This window comes from Lutra lutra, chromosome 1 (assembly GCF_902655055.1).
Source record: "Lutra lutra chromosome 1, mLutLut1.2, whole genome shotgun sequence".
NCBI classification, from domain to species: domain Eukaryota; kingdom Metazoa; phylum Chordata; class Mammalia; order Carnivora; family Mustelidae; genus Lutra; species Lutra lutra.
In genome coordinates, this window is record NC_062278.1 from 25,470,884 (window position 1) to 25,490,889 (window position 20,006).

General features: G+C 36.1%; 1 long non-coding RNA gene across 1 annotated transcript; it reads left to right on the top strand.

The window, feature by feature from the left end:
• The first annotated feature begins 477 nt into the window (after positions 1–477).
• On the top strand, positions 478–16,825 carry LOC125102107 (uncharacterized). Its single transcript, XR_007128057.1, has 3 exons — positions 478–554; positions 13,580–13,658; positions 16,309–16,825. It is a non-coding gene; the product is annotated as an uncharacterized LOC125102107 (long non-coding RNA).
• Positions 16,826–20,006: the final 3,181 nt, after the last annotated feature.

The window sequence follows — 20,006 nt, forward strand, 5'->3', positions numbered from 1 at the left end:
TACACCAAGACACATTAAAATGTGTGAGTTTATTTGGGTAAGTAAGATTTGAATGCACACCTAAACCAAAAGTGGTTGGGAGTGCTCTGCCTACAGGAGCTAGGGGAAGGCCTTTATAGGACAGATTAGGAAGAAAAGCAAGAAAACTATTTGACTGGCTATCACTTAAGTAGCTGTCTTATTTGGGAAAGCCTGCTGGGCTGTTTGTGATTAGTTGTTCTTACATTTCATTTTCTCCAACAGGAGTACATTTAGGAATTGATCCTGGCTTAGGTTTTGGCTTGCTTATGTAAGCTACCAAGGCATTAGAGTCATCTCTGTTTAACAGTCACATGTTTAATTAATTTATCAGCACTAGCAATCCACTTGATTTGGATTCATTCAGTCTAGTGGCAAAGTCTGAGCCATCAGACTCAGCAGTCTAAGTCATTGGTCCACACCCTTATGCCCAGTTACCATGGAACTGTGGATAGAATTGGCCTTTCCAATCTTTACCTCTTTTACCAAGTATCACAGAAGAATTTTATTTCAAGGGACCAAAGCAGTGGGAAGAGGTAAGGGAAGCAGGGGCAGGAATTATTGTTATTATTTTTTAAAGCAGAATGTTTTTTTTTTTTTTTAAAGATTTTATTTATTTACTTGACAGAGAGATCACAAGCAGGCAGAGAGGCAGGCAGAGAGAGAGGAGGAAGCAGGCTCCCTGCTGAGCAGAGAGCCCGATGCGGGGCTCGATCCCAGGACTCTGAGATCATGACCTGAGCCGAAGGCAGCGGCTTAACCCACTGAGCCACCCAGGCGCCCCTAAAGCAGAATGTTTTAATAGAAACAAGTAGTGAATGTTTGCATTGGAAGTAAAGAAAATTAAAATATTTCAAAATGTGAGGGGAAACACACGTGGACACAAAGATACACACACACTCCATATGTCCACATGTTTCAGGAATATTAGTGAGCAAAGTGGACTTAAAGTTTTCAACTGAATTATCATTTATTCTTTGTAGATTGTCTTTTCATATCGAATATAACAACATCAATTTTGTTATCTTTTTTTTTTTTTTTTTCCCAAGCAAAGTTTTATTTCGTGCCACGCATCAAGAATCAAACTGAACGTTCGGGGCCGCACCCCTTACAAAAGAGGGCGATTCCTCTCTGTTTCACAGACTAGCTTTTAAGGGCAAAGGCCATGTGGTTGGGCCTGGCCACACACAGGTGGCCAATGAAATTGTAACACACAGAGAAAGCTGCACAGTCATGTTAGGTCACACATAAGTGATCAATTGAATTACAATTTACCCTAGTAGATATTTGAAATAGCCTATCACTTTAGTCAGAATTGGAGCCCAAAAGGTACCTAAAGGGCGGGGCCCATACTCCTTGGTAACTAGGGAGACAGTATGTGGGTGTTCCCCCCTCCCCCCCCCCCCCACACTGATAGGATGTCTTCACCTGGCCTGACCCACCCTTTTATCTGGGCTTTGTTACCTGGGACTGGTTTCCGGGACTTGTTTTTAAGTAAGTCCCCTGGGGAAAGGGGAGCAAGGACAGTTTAAACATTAAACAACAAGGTTATTGTTTAACTGATGGAAGTGCTCTGGCTAAATAGGTCCTTAGAATAACAATATGCCTAACAATATTGTACTCCAGCTTTTCTTCATGGTCATAGGTAAGTTTTTGTTATCTTAAAAAAAAAAAAAAGCCTTGCCTTCAATGTTCTGACACCTTTTAAAACATGATGCTTTAGGAATTTTTATCTGAAACTACTCATGAATGTATCTGTTCATTATTTCCCTCCTGCTATTATAACAGACTTCAACTTTGATATGCAAAACCTTTAGCAGTTTCTTATTTCTTCTACATGAAAAAATGGATAATTAGTGAGTTAGTAAGGCTGATTAGCATTTTTTTTAAATCTGCCCATTTAGCTGCTAAATTTGTATCAGTTTCAACATAACGATGTTCATAATAAGATATGATTTTCTGGGAGTTATAAAATTTCAGAAAGCTGAAATTTAGCAGCCTCTGAATAAAAAAAATTATGTGCATATGATTTCATTTAAGTTTGCATATCATATTTAATTATTTTAATAACTTGTCTTGGCTTACTTTTCTAAAACCCATAATCCTACACATTTTGTGGCTAAAAAAAAATTAAATAAATAAATAAAACCCAAAGAACTAGACGTATGTATTTTATAATAATACCAGATGTTCCATCATTTTAGCAGTGTGAAACATGTGATGATATTTTGTCAGTCTGAAAATTATAAGCTATATTCAAACTAGGATGTAAGATTGTTAATACTAAGAATACCATGTCTTTCACTGTAATAGTTTGCATCTTCACCTTCATTTTCAAATCCTTTCTTATTCTTCCTTCATTTCTATCACAGCTAATATTTCATTTTCTCTGCTCTTCTTCAGTTGTTTCCCTTCCTTCATTTTATTTAGAATAATTAATGGGAAAACCTTAAATTAAAAAACAATAATGTATCAAAATATATATTGGAAATGATTAATTAGGGTTGCCTGAGTGGCTCAGTCTGTTAACTCCAACTCTTGATTTTTGGGGCAGTTCATGATCCCACAGTCCTGAGATGAAATTCTGTGTTGGGCTCCATGCTGGGGGTAGAGCCTGCTTGAGATCCTCTCTCTCTCCCTTTCCCTGTACCCCTTGCCTCACTTTAAAACAAAACAAAACAGGGACGCTTGGGTGGCTCAGTTGGTTAAGCAGCTGCCTTCGGCTCAGGTCATGATCCCAGCATCCTGGGATCGAGTCCCACATCGGGCTCCTTGCTTGGCAGGGAGACTGCTTCTCCCTCTGCCTCTGCCTGCCACTCTGTCTGCCTGTGCTCACTCTCACTTCTCTCTCTATGACAAATAAATAAATAAAATCTTAAAAAAAAATAAAAAAAATAATAAATAAAACAAAACAAAACAAAACAAAAGCTCCAAGATGATTGGGCTCTATTACAGAACTATAATCATCAAGACAATATGGCACTGGCACAAAAATATACACATAGATCAGTGGAACAGAATAGACAACCCAGAAATGGACCCTCAACTCTATGGTCAACTAATCTTCAACAAAGCAGGAAAGAATATCCAATGGAAAAAAGATAGTCTCTTCAACAAATACTGTTGGGAAAAGTGGACAGCCACATGCAGAAGAATGAAACTGGACTATTCCCTTACACCATACACAAAAATATACTCAAAATGGATGAAAGACCTAAATGTGAAAGAGGAATCCACCAAAATCCTTGAGTAGATCACAGGCAGCAAACTCTTCCATCTCAGCTATGGCAATTTCTGCTAGTCACATCTCCAAAAGCAAAGGAAACAAAGGCAAAAATGAATCATTGGGACTTCATCAAGATAAAAAGATTTTGCACAGCAAAGGAAACAGTCAACAAAATCAAAAGACAACCAACAGAATGGGAGAAGATATTTGCAAATGACATATCAGATAAAGGGCTAGTATCCAAAATCTATACAGAATTTATCAAACTCAACACCTAAAGAACAAATAATCCAATCAAGAAATGGGAAGAAGATATGAACAGACATTTCTGCAAAGAAGACATCCAAATGGCCAACAGACACATGAAAAAGTGTTTAACATCACTTGACATCAGTGAAATACAAATCAAAACGTCAATGAAATACCATTTCACACCAGCCAGAATGGCTAAAACTAACAAGTCAGGAAATGACAGGTGTTGGTGGGAATGCAATGTGGTGCAGCCACTCTGGAAAACAGTCTGGAGGTTCCCCAACAAATTGAAAATAGAGCTACCCTACAACCCAGCAGTTGCATTACTGGGTGCAGTACTGGGTTTTTAACCCCAAAGATACAAATGTAGTGATCTGAAGGGACCCCAATGTTTATATAATCAATATCCACAATAGCCAAACTATAGAACTCAGATGTCCATCAACTGATGCACAGATTAAGAAGATAGGGTATACATATACAATGGAATACCACTTGGCCATCAAAAAAAAAAAAAAAATCTTGCTATTTGCAATGACGTGAATGGAACTAGAGGGTATTATGCTAAGCAAAATAAGTTGATCAGAGAAAGACAATTATCATATGATCTCACCCATATGTGCATATGTGGAATTTAAAGAATAAAACAGAAGATCATGGGGAAGAGAAGGAAAAATAAAGCAAGATGAAACCAGAGAGGAAACAAACCTAAGAGACTCTTACTCTTAGGAAGCAAACTGAGGGTTGCTGTGGTAGTGGGGGGATGGAGTATCTGGGTGATGGATTTTGGGGATGGTATGTGTTGTGGTGTGTGCTGGGTGTTGAGTAAGACTGATGAATCACATACCTGTACACCTGAAACAAATTAATCAAAAGAAGAAAAGAAAGATATCCAACACAATATGATAAATCATAAATTTTAAAATTCTAAGTTGTCTTTTAGGAGAGAAGGATCATTAAAGATATAAAAAAATAGCAAATTACTGATCCTGTAAAATAATTACAACACAGAAAATTTTAAAATACCAGATTAAAAAAAAAAATTAAAAAGAAGTGTTAAATTCATGGCTGACCTGATAAAATGAAAGGAAAATTATCAGGCCAGAATAAGAGAAGGAAAGGACTTCAGAGAAGTAGCCAGGCACTAGAGATGAAGACTGCCCTGGGGGTGTGGGCAGTTCCCAGTGATAAATGTCTTTGTTTCAATAGCCTAGGGGAGAGAAGAGGGTAGACAAGAGACAGAGCCTCAGGCCTTTGGATCAAGCTAAAACCCCAGAGTCTTAGCTTCAGGGTAAAATAAAAACCTCCATACAAAAGGAGATGGAAAAGAAACTTGTCTATTTGGACTATTGCTATGGATGGAAAGAAGAAGAAAAGTAGAATTTATGACAACAATAAACCCTCTAGGTCCATATAGAACTCAGCTAAATTCACACTTGCTGTGTGTTCCAAAACCTAATTAATTTTGAGTAGGCAACAATTTCAAGTGCCATAATCTGAGAGCAAAACATTGTTATCAATTAAATACTTACTGGTGGTATGTTGGTAGCATTACCAGTAAGATTATAAATAATTTGAGGCAGAATGCCCAACACCACTTTGAATTAATATGTACTTCTGGTTTTAGCTATGATAGGGAAACCAAGGTGAATAAATAAATACAGAAACAAAATAAAATAATGTAAAAAAAAATAAATATTGTAGGGGTGCTTCAGTCGGTGGACCTTGCAACTTTTCACTAGGGCTTGTGGATTCAAGCCCCACGTTAGGTGTAGAGATAACATAAAAATTAAAAACAAAAATCTTTTAAAACAAGTAAACATTGTAAACTCTCAGAAAAGAATAAAGAGGAATTTTTGTGACTACAAATTACATGGATATTAAATAAGACATTAAAAGCATTAGGTGAATACACATATATATTTTTTTAAATGGGAACCACAGGAAGGAATGCAGACTATGACAAAATAATCTAAAGAATATAGATATAAACATAAGGAAATAAAAATATACATTGCAAATATGTGAGATATCCTCAAAGAAGTGGGTCTGGGGGGAAAACAGGATTGACCTCAGTAACTTTGGGAAATTGGGTTTTGAGTGAAAACTTTGTATTAAACCACAAGGATTAATTTGTTGATTAATTTGTTTCACTTGGGAATCTGAGTAAAAATCCTGAAACTGCTATCTGTGCACACTGAGTTCAAACCCATTAGTCAATGAGTGATGACAAATCATGGAGATATGCTCAATGGACATAGGAACCACACCTAAAGAGCTTCCAATGACCAAAGCTGGAAGAGGTTGAGCAGCAAAATAAATAACATAGTACAGCATTACAATCCAAAGTATAAAATACACATAATTAAGTCTAATATGAATGAATAAATGAATTCTGATATAAATGGATGGATGGATGATGGATGGATGGATGGATGGACGGATGAACAAATGAATGAATAGCTGAGATAACAGACAATTCTTCCTTACAGAATAATTTCAAATATTTTATGTAGATACTCCCCACTCCAATATATAGGATATAACTCATCTTTCCTTGAGGCTGGGCCAAGTGATTGCTTTTAAATAAGTAAGTGTGGAAGAAGGTAAAAATTAACTTTACAGATAAGACACCTGATAAACAATATTTTCACCAGTGACCCAGGTTAACATCATCAGTGTAACTAATGTAGATATATTCTTACTGGTATGATGAAATGAGAAGACATTTCATCTCTGTGTTATTCTTCTCCAAATCCCTAACCTCAGGTTAATAATGATAAAAACATTAGAAAATCCAAATTGTAAAACATCCTACAAAATACCTGGCAATACTCCTCAGAACTGTTAATGTCATCAAAAACAAAAAAGACAATGAAAAGTCACAGATCAGAGTATTTTAAGTAGGCATGATAGCAAAATAAAGTGTTGTGTTCTTAACTTGATTCTAGAACAGAAAAAGGACATTAGTGGAAAAATTGGAGAAATTAAAATAAAATATGGAGTTTCTTTGCTTAATACAATGTACAAACATTTATTTCTTAGTTGTGAAAAATGTACCATAGTTATGATTTTAGGGAAAAAGGAAAACTCTTGGGTGGTATGTATATCTTTGCAACTCTGAATATAAATTTATTTATGAAAAGTTAAAAAAAAAAGAAGTTTTGTCAGGAAACAACAAATGTTGGCAAGGATATGGAGAAAGGGGAACCCTCTTATAATGTTGGTGTGAATGCAAACTGATACAACCACTCTGGAAAACCATATGGAGTTTCCTCAAGATCTTAAGAATAGAAGATGTTAAGTTACCCTATGACCAAGCAATTGTACTACTAGGTATTTACCCCAAAGATACAGACATAGTGAAAAGAAGGAGCATGTGCACCCCAATGTTCATAGCAGTAATGTCCACAATAGTCAAACTATGGAAGGAGCTGAGATGCCCTTCGAGAGATGAATGGATAAAGATGTGGTACATATATACAATGGAATATTATTCAGCCATCAGAAAAAATGAATACCCACCAGTTGCATTGACATGGATGGAACTGGAGGGTATTATGTTAAGTGAAATAAGCCAAGCAGAGAAAGATAGTTATATGGTTTCAATCATATGTGGAACATAAACAATAGCGCAGAGGACCATAGAGGAAGGGAAGGATATCCAAAGGAGGAGAAATCAGAGAGGGAGATGAACCACAAGGAACTATGGACCCCAAGAAACAATCTGGGGGTTTCAAAGGGAAGGGATTGGGGGGGGGTAACAGGATGATGGGTATTTAAGAGCACACATGCTGTGATGAGCACTGGGTTTTATACTTAATCAATGAATCACTGAACACTACAGCAAAAACTAGTTATGTACTATACAATGGCTAACTGAACATAATAAAATAAATAGAAGTTTTGGGTCACATGCAAATTAAAACTTCTGCTCATGAAAGTTTACTATAAAGAATGTAAAATGCTACAAACTGGAAGGATAGTTTGAACAGTGCTAATGCACAAATCTTTAGTAGCCGAAACATACTTTTTTAAAAATTTATTTCTTTTCAGCATAACAGTATTCATTGTTTTTGCACCACACCCAGTGCTCCATGCAATCCGTGCCCTCTCTAGTACCCACCACCTTATTCCCCCAACCTCTCACCCTCCACCCCTTCAAGACCCTCAGGTTGTTTCTCAGATTCCGTAGTCTCTCATGGTTCACCTCCCCTTCCAATTTCCCTCAATTCCATTCTCCTCTCCATCTCCCCATGACCTCCATGCTATTTGTTATGCTCCACAAATAAGTGAAACCATATGATAATTGACTCTCTCTGCTTGACAACAGACGAATGGATAAGGAACATGTGGTACATATACACTATGGAGTATTATGCCTCTATCAGAAAGGATGAATACCCAAATTTTGTAGCAACATGGACAGGACTGGAAGAGATTATGCTGAGTGAAATAAGTCAAGCAAAACATACTTTTTAATCATAAATAGAAATTACACAAAGTAATAGAAAAGTAGATAAAAGATTATGACAAATATTTTACAAGTAAAATCTTCATATAAATCATGAAGATTTGAATGAAGATGCTCAAATTCATTAGTTATCAGGAAAAGAAAAATTAAAAACAGTTATTCACAATTTGGCCTTTAGAAGATTGATAATGTAGGAGTTGTGGGGTACCTGGGTGGCTCAGTCAGTTAAGCATCTGCCTTCATCTCAGGTCATGATCTCAGGGTCCTGGAATTGAGACCCACATCTGGCTCCCTGCTCAATGGGGAGCCTGTTTCTCTTTCTCCTTGCCGCTCCCCCTGCTTGTGCAAGCGTTCTCTCTCTCTCTGTCAAATAAATAAATAAAAATTTTTTTAAAAATGTAGGAGATGAATAATAACAAGAGTGGTGATGATCTGGAGTTCCTAGAGACCATATTCTCCTTATGGAAGAGTTCATTGTAGAAATAATTTAGCAAACATTCGGTATTTTATGTAACATGGAAAATGTGCATATTTCCTCATACAGTAATTTCTTTCCTAGGTATGTAAATTCAGTGTTCATTATGGATCATAGTAAGATGTAGCACAGTAGAATTGTAAATGCAAAAATCTGTAAATAACTGAATTTTCAATTGAGAGTAGAATAGATCAACTTTATTATCCATACAACAGAATACTGTACAGTGATTGAACTATGGCCACATATATAAACATGAGTGGCTCTTACAACATAGTACTGAACGATAAAAAGCAAGTTGCAAAAGGATTCACACAGGATAATCCTATTTATTTAATATGTAAAAACAAGCAAATAAGTCTGTTTGCAAAACTACAGTGAAAAAGATAATATTAATAGAATATTTAGAACTATGGTTAGATCTGGGGGTTAAGCTTAGGATGTGATCATGGAGAGGTTTCGAAGGTATCATTATTATTTCATATCTAAAACTAGATGCTGATGTATAATATTTTTTTCCTAAAGTTCCCTATTTATTCTTCATGTTGTATATGGGTGAAAAGGATTGTAATTAATGCAGTGGGGCAAAGTAAAACTAGGTACATATGTGTTACACTTTTAAGATTCCAAATAATTCAGAAAGGTATTTTAAGCAAAATGTAAAAGTAATAAAAACATAGTTATATTCTTTATATTTATATTGAAGATCAGAAAATAGAAGCAATTATTTGAATCTGATTTATCAAGAAAATAAGATTCAGAGATCAATCTTTTTTTCAAACGTGGAAATGAATCATCCTACTGGCAGTGTCAGTGAAATTTTATCTTTTATGGATGTAGTTAAATGGGAAACAGTCCCTCAGAAGTTTCCTGTTGAAAAGAGGACATACTAAGAAAGAGGAATAGCGAAGATTTTTGAAAGTGGTGAGCTCAGAAATAGCCAACTAAACTATAAGGTTTGGGGCCCAAAGAATTTTACATGGTTTAGTACTGATCATAGGAATAATAATAATAATGTTTAATAATAATAATAATAACAATAATATAGCTAGATTTATGTGCTTCTGGTAACTTCTTTAAGATGAGTGGTACTTAAAATATGTCAGAGACGTGTCAGTAGGCTACAGAAGTGTACAAACTCAGAAAATTAACTTGAGAGGACTTGGTGAATTGATTATCTCTAGTATGAGAAAATGAAGAGTCAGAGATTAAACCCAGAATGCTGATTTGTGCCTCTTGGTTGATGAGTCATAGACTGAGCAGAGTGTGAATGAAGAGAGGAGTCAGCCCATTTTTAATATGTGGAATAAGAGGTGCCTAATGAAACCTCTTCATAGAAATATTCATAAAATAAACATCTAGAAATGGAGAGGAGAATGATTCAAAGTAGACAACTAAATATGGACCTCATCAACCATGAACAACAATGGAGCCATTGAAACGGGTCTGATCACCCAGGAAGAGTGTGCAGAACAGAAAGAAAAGAGGATGACACAGAGCCTGGACACAGGCACTGAAGGTAGGGCAAAAGCAGCCCAAAAGGAGAAACGGGAAAGGCCACACGCTCTTCTCACAGTAATTTAAAAAGATTAGAATATATCAAAGAAGAGGTAGTTTCAGATGTTTTCAGCAATTAACATTGGATCTGATAGTTCCATAAACTTTTCCAATGTGGAATTAACCTACCATCTTGGAAGAAGGAGTCTGAATGGAGAAATCGGACCTGAGTGGTTGAAATGAATAGACAGTAAGTGGCAGATAAGCAAATGATGACAAGGTGTATAGTACCTTCATCCAAAATGAGTGCCTTCAACAGAAAAGAGAATTTCATCCTACCTTGGATTGTAAGTCAGTGAAGTTAGAGGATTCTTATCCAGAGGCCAGAATTCTAACAAACAAAATTTTTCCAGTCCTCAATAGTTGTGAAACTTTAGTGAGAGTGAGGACAATTTGTAATGGTTAATAAAAGTGGGATTCAATTATTTTTTTTCTTTTTATTGCTTGGTTGGTTTTAATTGTTTTTTAAGATTTTATTTACTTATTTTGAGAGTGAGAGAGTGAACACAAACAGAAGCAGAGGGAGAAGGAGAGACAGCATCTCAAGCAGACTCCATACTGAGCACACTCAGGGCTTGGTCCCTTCATCCTGAGATCATGAGCTGAGCGGAAATCAGGAGTCAGCTGCTTAACTGAATGAGTCACCCAGGTACCCTGGACTTCAATGTTTTTATCTTAATCATTTGTTTTGCATCTCATTTTAACGTAAACAACTGGTTTGGAAGAAACAAATGTACTTGAGGAAGTTCTGTTCATTATCACACTATAGCATGTGAGTATTAAAATGTGAGTACAGTAAGAGTTATTAAAAATTATTGTGTGTATAAATATTGTGTTGGTTGAGTATTTTACAATTTAATAGGACACAATAATAATTTGGATTATATGCCATACTTTATGTATGCCTGCCTTGTCCCTTAGTAATATACTTCTTGGTAATACATTTTCTAACAGATTTATTTCATAAAGACTTTTCGGATGGATTTTTATGTTCTTGCTTTGTCACGTGGTAGTTCATCTCAGTAAAAGTGACTTCGCTTAAAACTGCATAGTATTTTATAGATTTAGAAAGTGCTCTATTAGACACGCTATGTAATTTTCAATAGATGAACATGGGGAAATATTTGAGGACTGATGATGAAGTTCAGTTATTTTCCATGTTTTATGTCCTGAGTACTCGTTTGCACAGTGGGGATTTCTCTGTGTTCATAAAGATTAATTTCTCAGCACACAGGCTGTAGGGCAGTGTTTTCTTCAACAAATCTACTTCTTTTTAAAAGTGAAAGATTCATCCCCAGGTATATTTTAGTTCAGCATGTGTGCATATGCCAATGAGTGGCTGAAATCATCAATAACTACAGAGAAGGACCCTGGGGAAAATGTTAAACATATTCATTTGAAGATATAAATAACAAGAGCAAGCAAAGTGCATTTGACCAATTCTTTACTCAAGAGGTGACTTGTATGTAACCTATTAAGAAACAAATTATGGCCTTGAATGCTGTTTCATCATCCAACAGGTCTTGCATTTTAGATTTTCTAAGCAACGTACAGCTCAGTAGAGTCTATATTTAGGTGAGCCTATAGAAAATTATGAAGTAACAAAATGTAAAAGATCTTTAAAAGTACAATATTTTTAAAAGTGTTTTTTTTTAACCTAATAAAAATATTTTGTTAAAGAATATTTAGGGGTGACTGGGTGGCTCAGTTGGTTAAGCAACTCCTTCAGCTAGTGTCATGATCCTAAGGTCCTAGGATCAAGCCCCACATGGGGTTCCCTGCTCAGTGGGGAGCCTGCTTCTCCTTCTCCCTCTGCTGCTCTGCCTGCTTGTGCTCTCTTGCTCTCTGTCAAAATAAATAAATTTTTAAAAAGGAATATTTAGTAAATGTTACTCAGCAAGGAAGAAAATTATCTATGTTCTGTGCTCCTAACCAGAGATAACCACCAAAACAACTGATGATATTTTGTAAGTTTTTGTCTAATTATTTCAGCATCATTATTTTAACATTTTTCTTTTGGGTGGGTATGATATAAATGTGTATGTAAAATGTATATCTGCCTTATAAAAATATCATGAAGGGGCTCATGGGTGCTCAGTCAGTTAAGCATCTGCCTTTGGCTCAGGTCATGATCCCAAGGTCCTGAGATAGAGTCCCACATCAGGCTCCTTGCTCAGTGGGGAGTCTGCTTCTCCCTCTCCTTCTGCCCCTATGCCCTACTCATGCTCTAGCTCTCTCAAATTAAAAAAGAAAAAATATATAAAAATATCATGAAGAATTATTAACACTTTTGTGATCTTGTTCACCACTATACTTAGCATTTTTAAGGAAAAATTTAAATTTTTTTTATGAAAAATAAGCAAATAAGCTATAGATAATATTAGGTTTTACTTGGTCTGGACTTAATAAAACCAATAGGGAATCATGTGCCCTTACATTGGTAAATGGCAAACACCACAGTAACATTAAATATATATATATATATTTTTGTGTGTGTCCTGTGATTTTCAGTTACACATGTCAATTTGAATGAAATATCATTTTCCCTCAAATAATGTTAATATTTTATCAACCTCTGAGCGGGTATCTCTTACTCTGATTAAATGATTCTGTTCTCATTCTGTGTACATAGCAGGAGTAAAATTTCACTCTAGATGCTTAATAGTAATGGCTTTTAAAATCCTCCATTCTTCAGTTACTAGTCAACCCGTAAGAACCCAGTCTCTTGTACCAGAATATAGCATAACTGGGTTAGATCATTCAGAAATATAATTCAAAACAGATTTCACAAAAGGGGGAAGAATGGACGGATTTTTCTCAAAATGAGTGCTTAAGAGCCTGGTTTTTTAAGGTCAAGGAAAACAAAGCCACTTTGTAAACCAAAGTTTTATTTAGAGATGCCATTGTACTGTATTTTATTTTTATTTTATTTATTTTTTTAAAGATTTTATTTATTTATTTGACAGACAGAGATCATAAGTAGGCAGAGAGGCAGGCAGAGAGAGTGGGGGGGAAGCAGGCTTCCTGCTGAGCAGAGAGCCCGATGCGGGGCTCGATCCCAGGACCTTGGGATCATGACCTGAGCCGAAGGCAGAGGCTTTAACCCACTGAGCCACTCAGGTGCCCCTGTACTGTATTTTAAAAATTACTTCACATTAAACTAATTTAATAAGTCTACTTATCCCCTATTCTGCTCACAAGCTCACATTCTTTGTCTCTCTGCTCATCTACCCCCTAGATGTTTATCTGCAAAGTATGTACCTGAGCAGTATTTGGAATATATTTATATTTTAAAAATTACTCATTTTTTAAAAAGATTTTATTTATTTATCTGACAGAGAGAGAGATCACAAGTAGACAAAGAAGCAGGCAGAGAGAGAGAGGAAGCAGGCTCCCTGTTGAGCAGAGAGCCTGATGTGGGGCTTGATCCCAGGACCCTGAGATCATGACCTGAGCTGAAGGCAGAGGCTTTAACCCACTGAGCCACCCAGATGTCCCCCAGAATTAGTCATTCTTTATCGAAAATTGAAATTTAACTGTTCATCTTGTATTTTAACTGTCAACTTTCTGCCTACAGAATGGGAGAGAGACTCTAAGAGATGGCTTCTCAAAGACATTATTATTTAAAGAGAAAATTAGGAAGCAAGGAAAGACAGGTAAAGAAGGTAAAAGAAGGCAAACATGTCTATGCAGATGGACTCAAATAGGAGTTTCTGTGACTGCAATGAGGTGTTTGTTACTGTAACATAATTGTGAAGAAAGAGTGAAGTAGAAAAATGGCAAGAAATGAGTTAAGATCTCAACATGAGAAATCATGTTCAGGAAGAAGGAGTGGATGGATAGACAAGCTTGGAGAAACAGGAGAAATATAGAGGTAGAGAGTCTATTTCTCAGTGGTTGTATAAAAACCATAGTTTGCAAGCATGTGAGGGCCATTCTGTGTTAGGTTTCCTAAAAATTTTGGATGCAAGTTTTTGGTCTCCTTAGAGAATGAGTAAAGGATAAGTGAAACATTGAAATGTAAAAATAAACAAACAAACAAACAAATAAATAAATAAATAAATAAATAAGATTTTGCTACTCAATTATGTGTATTAATGAAATTTTCCTCAAATTGACTCATGGAGACTTTCCATGGGCAAAAAGTCTGTGGGCAAAAGTCTGTGGATCTCCCATTATTACTGTGGCTGGTCCTCTAGTTGTCGTTTATGATACTTGAAAAAAGAAAAGTATTGTGCCCTTTTCTGTCACAAAGTGAAGTGTGTCTTCTTTTTGAAAAACAGAGTGTTTGTACATGTGCAAGGACAAGGTTAGGGCAAGATTATTTGCAGATTTTAAGTGTATGGCAATATGTATTATTTGAAAGAGAATACAGAGGCCCCTAGGTGCTCAGTCAGTCAAGAGTCTGACTCTTGGGACGCCTGGGTGGCTCAGTTGGTTAAGCAACTGCCTTCGGCTCAGGTCATGATCCAGCACCCTGGGATCGAGTCCCACATCGGGCTCCTTGCTCAGCGGGGAGCCTGCTTCTCCCTCAGCCTCTGCCTGCCATTCTGTCTGCCTGTGCTCATTCTCTCTCTCTCTGACAAATAAATAAAATCTTAAAAAAAAAAAAAAAAAAAGAGTCTGACTCTTGATTTTGGTTCAGGTCATGATCTGAGGGTCCTGAGATAGAGCCCCACCTCCAGCTCCACAAAGTGGGGAGTCTGCTTGAGATTCTCTCCCTCCCTCCCTCCCACTCTCTCTCTCAAGTAAATAAGTAAATCTTAAAAAAAAAAAGGAAGCAGACAAAAATATTATTCATTTGGGATTAGAAAAAAATGACCTTATCTTTCCATTCCATGGGGTGTGTGTGTGTGTGTGTGTGTGTGTGTGTGTGTGTGTGTGTTTCATAAATTCCATTATGGCAACATAATAGCTACTGTTTTTCAGTGAATTGATTTTGGCGAACCTAGATTCTCTCCTGGGATATACATTGAATAGCAAATGTCATTTTTTTTTCTTAAGATTTTATTTGTTTATTTGAGAGAGAGAGAGACAGAAATAATGACAGAAAGGATAAGCAGGGAGAAGAGGGAGAAGCAAGATGCCCACTGAGCAATGAGCCCAATGTGAAACTTGATCCCAGACCTTGAGATCATGACCTGAGCAGAAGTCAGACACTCAACCAACTGAGCCACCCGTGTGCCTGAAAATCTCATTTTTCAAAGAGCCTTTCAAATTAAAAAATTATACACAGAGAAGGGCATTCTTTGTGGAATTATCAGATTTTCTTTTGTAACTACTGATCTATTATTGTTTTCCTAATGTGGTATTATACAGTTCTTATGTGAATCAGATTTTGACTCAATATAAAAAAGCAGAAAAATAAAAATGGCAATAGGCTATATGTTTACTCAGTTTACACATTTGTTTTTACTACATTTTATGGTAGTTTTTCCTGATCAGGGAAAGACAAAATCATTTTATAATTTAGTTATTTGTTTTTTGTATTCTCTTAGGCATATTAATAATGGAAAGCTTGGATCATAAGTAGTAACTTCCTCCTTGTATCAATATTTTATCTAAATAAATAGCTTTGCTGACAAAGGGAAAATACCCTGCACTTGTTAAAATAAATCAGCAAAACTTATTGAGCTTTTATTTGTGGTGGATCATTCTACATAATTGAGAAAGGACTATCCAGCATGAGGAAAACAAAATAAATGAAGTGCTCAACTCTATGAAATAGCCTGATTTCTAGTGATGAAACTTTATGAAATTGGCATTTCTATTCTTAATAGATATTGATTAAATTGGGCAAGTGGCATGATTTTTTTAAAGGTTTTATTTATTTGAGAGAAAAAGAGAGAGAGGAGAGCAGGAATGCCTGGGGAGGGGCAGAGGGAGAAGCAGACTTCCCTCTGAGTAGAGACTCCCCACGGGGACTCCATCCTAGGACCCTGAGATCATGACCTTAGCCAGAGGCAGAAGCTTAACTGATTGAGCCACCAACATGACCCCCAGAAAAGGGGCATGAATATCTTTTAGAAACTATAGGGAAAAAAAAAAAGAGCACAAAACACGTGATTGACACCAAGTGCGAAGTGTTTGAATTTTAGGAGTGATAATTTGTTCAGACCCTAAAATCTGTGACAACTTCCACACAAATTGACAGATAAAATTTGGAAATCAGTTGGGTAGAGATTAAATATCATATCCATTACTAAAGAAATAATATAAAACATGTCTTATATTTGAGGAGTATTGGACTTCAAAATGATCTGTTCTTTTCCTCTCTCCAAATTTTGCTCATTCTCTGAGTAACAGGAAGTCTGGACCCCTGAAAGTCCCCTGCATTGCATTAGTGGTTGAGCCCTGAGCCAAGTTCTCTGCAAAGGACAATCTGCAACGGGCATGTGGCACATGTTCAGTCCTCTCTCCCAGATAAAAGAAGTTCTCTAACAAGGAATGAGTGGCAAGTGAGTGACTTGTGAACAGAAGACGGAAATGTTCTTCCCGTATCTTTCCCTCCGCAAGAGTGGACCACAATGGTATGTTCAACCCCTCCAAGAAAAAGAAAAAGAAAAGAAAAGTTTGTTGTGCATGTCTGTAATTTTAGGGACACGTAGAAAGCTCCCTGCTCCTCTAAACAGGGAGCATTTTACCGGCATTTTCACCATTACCCTATTACTTATTTAACCATTTCTTATACACTTCTTTCCTCTCTCGAAAATATAGAAGAGTAGCCACTAATTATATTTGTTAATCAAGGGATAAAATTTTCATTTCTGCACAGTGAAATTGTATGTTTCAAACTATTTTGCTAATCTGAAACTTAATCCATTTTATTTAGAAAGGAAACACTCTGCTGCATACATGAACTTTAAGTGCCAGACATTGTTCTCTCTCCATTCTTGCTCTCTTCATTCATGGGCTGTGTATTCTAATTCAAAGCCAAAAGACTGAGCGGTATAGAGGTCTCTTCAAAATTATGTTAAATGTATTTTGATTAGCACAATATCTACTATAGTCCTTGCTTCTGTTTGTTTCCCAAGCAGAATAGCTTCTGCATAGCAGATACTCCTGAATTTGAACTTTAGTAAGAAAGAACATGCTGCTGTGGAAACCTGGGTAGAAATACAGGGATCCTGAAGTTTGGTTGAGTTACAAAATTCCAGGTGGTCTGGCCTATAAACTAAAAAACAGAACAGTGAGAAATTTTGTAAATGTTCCTGTGAAATGTTTGTTTTTCTTTAAGATGACTCCCATTTTTCTAAGAATGGCTTAGGGTTTCTGTTCCTAAAGGCATAGAAAGTTTTTCACAATTTTAAAGAAAAATGCAACTAGGATTCCCATGCACTTTTATACTGTACAAATTCTATTTCTCTAAGCAGCTTTTGGCCAAAAGGCATGTATTCCATTCCTTAGTGATAAATTTCTACTCACTGCCTTCAGCTAACATTAGGGATGCTCTTTCTAAATTGGATACAGGGCTCAGCTATCAGAATCCACAGATGTACAAAACCCTTGAAAAATGGTGGGCACTTGCAGGGACGTGGCAGCAACTAACTCTTTCTCTGACTGGCTAATTACTCTAGCTTCTAAATTTCTGAGAATGTCAGGCTTATTACACTCTGCTTATTTAATTTTCCTCTGCACTCATCATCCTCTGGAAATTTGCCATATTCTTAGGTATTTTTTTCCTGTCTTAGCTTTCCAGGAGTTATTGGTATTGTTTCTAATAACCATATAAAGTCCATTTCACTTTGAATATTTGCAACCTCAGTTAATAAGTCAACAAGCACATCAAGGGCAGGATTTAACCATAGACAAACCATTTCTTACCTACTATGTCTGTAGATAGTCTGTCGATGCTAAAGTATTTGTATGGCCTTAATGAAACTGAAGGCTTTATAAGCTTAACCAAAGTATGCTTGGTCAGAATAATAAACCAATAAAAATTCTCTTTCCAATGCTTCTGTTTTTCTCAAACATGATTAAGTACAGACAGCCAAGCTCAAGTAAAATATAGTACATCATATTGTGATGTCCCTAGTCTCTTCTTTCTGTAATTTCTCCCCCAAGTATATGTCAGATGATGTCCTCTGTTTTCTAGAACAAAAATAAGAGTTTATTAATGATTGCTGAACTAAATTAAGTAGAAAATGGACACTTTTTTGCCAATATATGTTTATTTCTGTCCTTAACCAGCATAAAATGTCATCCTGCATTCTTCTCATGATTTTTACCATCTTTTCCAAGTCTAGGTGGATCACTCTGGGGCATTCCTTCCACCGACCCCTACCCACAGTCATACACATCACACAAACCTTTTTGAAAATGCTTTCTTGCCTCTCATTATACCATAGCCTTTGTTCTTCCCATATCCCTGCACCAATCTGGGTCTTGCCAAAAACACATGGTACATTTCAGTGGTACAACTGAGAATAATTTAATAAAGTTTCCATTAAAAAGGAAAGGCAAAACAGCAGGAAATGGAAAGGGACCTTACTTGTCCCACCATTGACTACTATCAGCTGGGGAGACTGAGGAAACAAGTCAGAAAGTCAGAAAGGATGCCACAGAAATGAACTTCTGGACCTCATTATTCTCTCGCTATCCAATCTCCTTTGGGCAAAGTCAAAGGGAGGCCAGAAATCAAGGACATAAACTGGGCCTCAGATTTCGATACTGGGCATAAGACGGTGTAGATTTGGGTGAGAAGTGGCTAGGGAGAAACAAGTAAAAAATATTCAGCTCAACTTCTCCATTCATCTTCCCTCTTCCCATGGGTTTCTTTTCATCTATGTATTTCTACAACTTTGGTATTCCCAGAGACTACCCCTGGTGATTGTCACCTCACTCTATTAGACATTTTATAGATGTTATCATAGTTTGTAATGATCTTTGAACTTGCGTCCTACAGATAAAACGTGTCATAATTATCCCAGAGCTAGCTTTGCAAATGCCTCATCATTTCCCTACAAATATTATTCTTCTTTTGTAAGGTATAATTCTGTTGCTGCCATAAGAAAAGATGCACATAACTCTTCTTCTTAATATTTGATATTCAGGCAGGTATCAATTTCCTTTATCCAAGCAATTAACCAGTCATGGCTTAGCACTTAAATATTTCTAAACTGTGTTTCCTCTTTTCTATCTCTACTACCAAGGCCCTGGTCCATATGCCTTCTTTTCCAGAAGGATTATATGGTCAGTCGTGTTATAGGCGTAGTGGTCAAAGATCATGAAGATTGGCAGAATCACTGGATTTGGTGCCGTGGAGAACTCCATCGATATATGAAAGATTACTCTTAGCAAAGTTGGGACCAATCCCTGGAAATTTATTTTTTTAAGTTCAAGAAATCCAGCATGGCTCTAAGGTAATGGAGAGAGGGAGAAACTCACTTTAATGTAACAAAATGGTAGAGGGAAGTTTTATTGTTTTACTTGTTGTTTTGACGACTTTTTTTTTTTTTTTTGATAAAGGAAACATAAGTTTGGGGAAGGTTTATGATAAGCAGCAATAGTGGGAGAGTATTTTGGGGGGGAAAAAACAACAAATGATAACAATAATAAAGCTGGATTCTGGCAAAGAATGTTGAGAAGTGGAGCTGAGAAGATTAAAGTTAGTTTATATTTTTTTAAGATAAAGATTCAGGGGAAAAAAACACACCAATTTTAAGGTCGAAAAGAAGAAAACAAAACACATTGATGATCATTTGGTCATTTGCATATTACTCCATGATGTAGATAAAACAATTTATTAGGAAATTCCTTGATATTTTATATTTGGATATATACTGTATTTTTTTTTTCTTTTTGGATTTTATGGAAAATGCAGTAATACATATCCTTACACATAGAGTCTCAAATAAAAGTGAATTTGCTTTCAAAGGATCAAGTAATAGAATACAATTGATAGGTAAAAATTTATATATGCTTTTCTAATTTTAATATTTTTTTCTAAATGCTTTTTAAAAATTTGAACGCATTCACATTATTTACCTTTGTACCCTTTGACC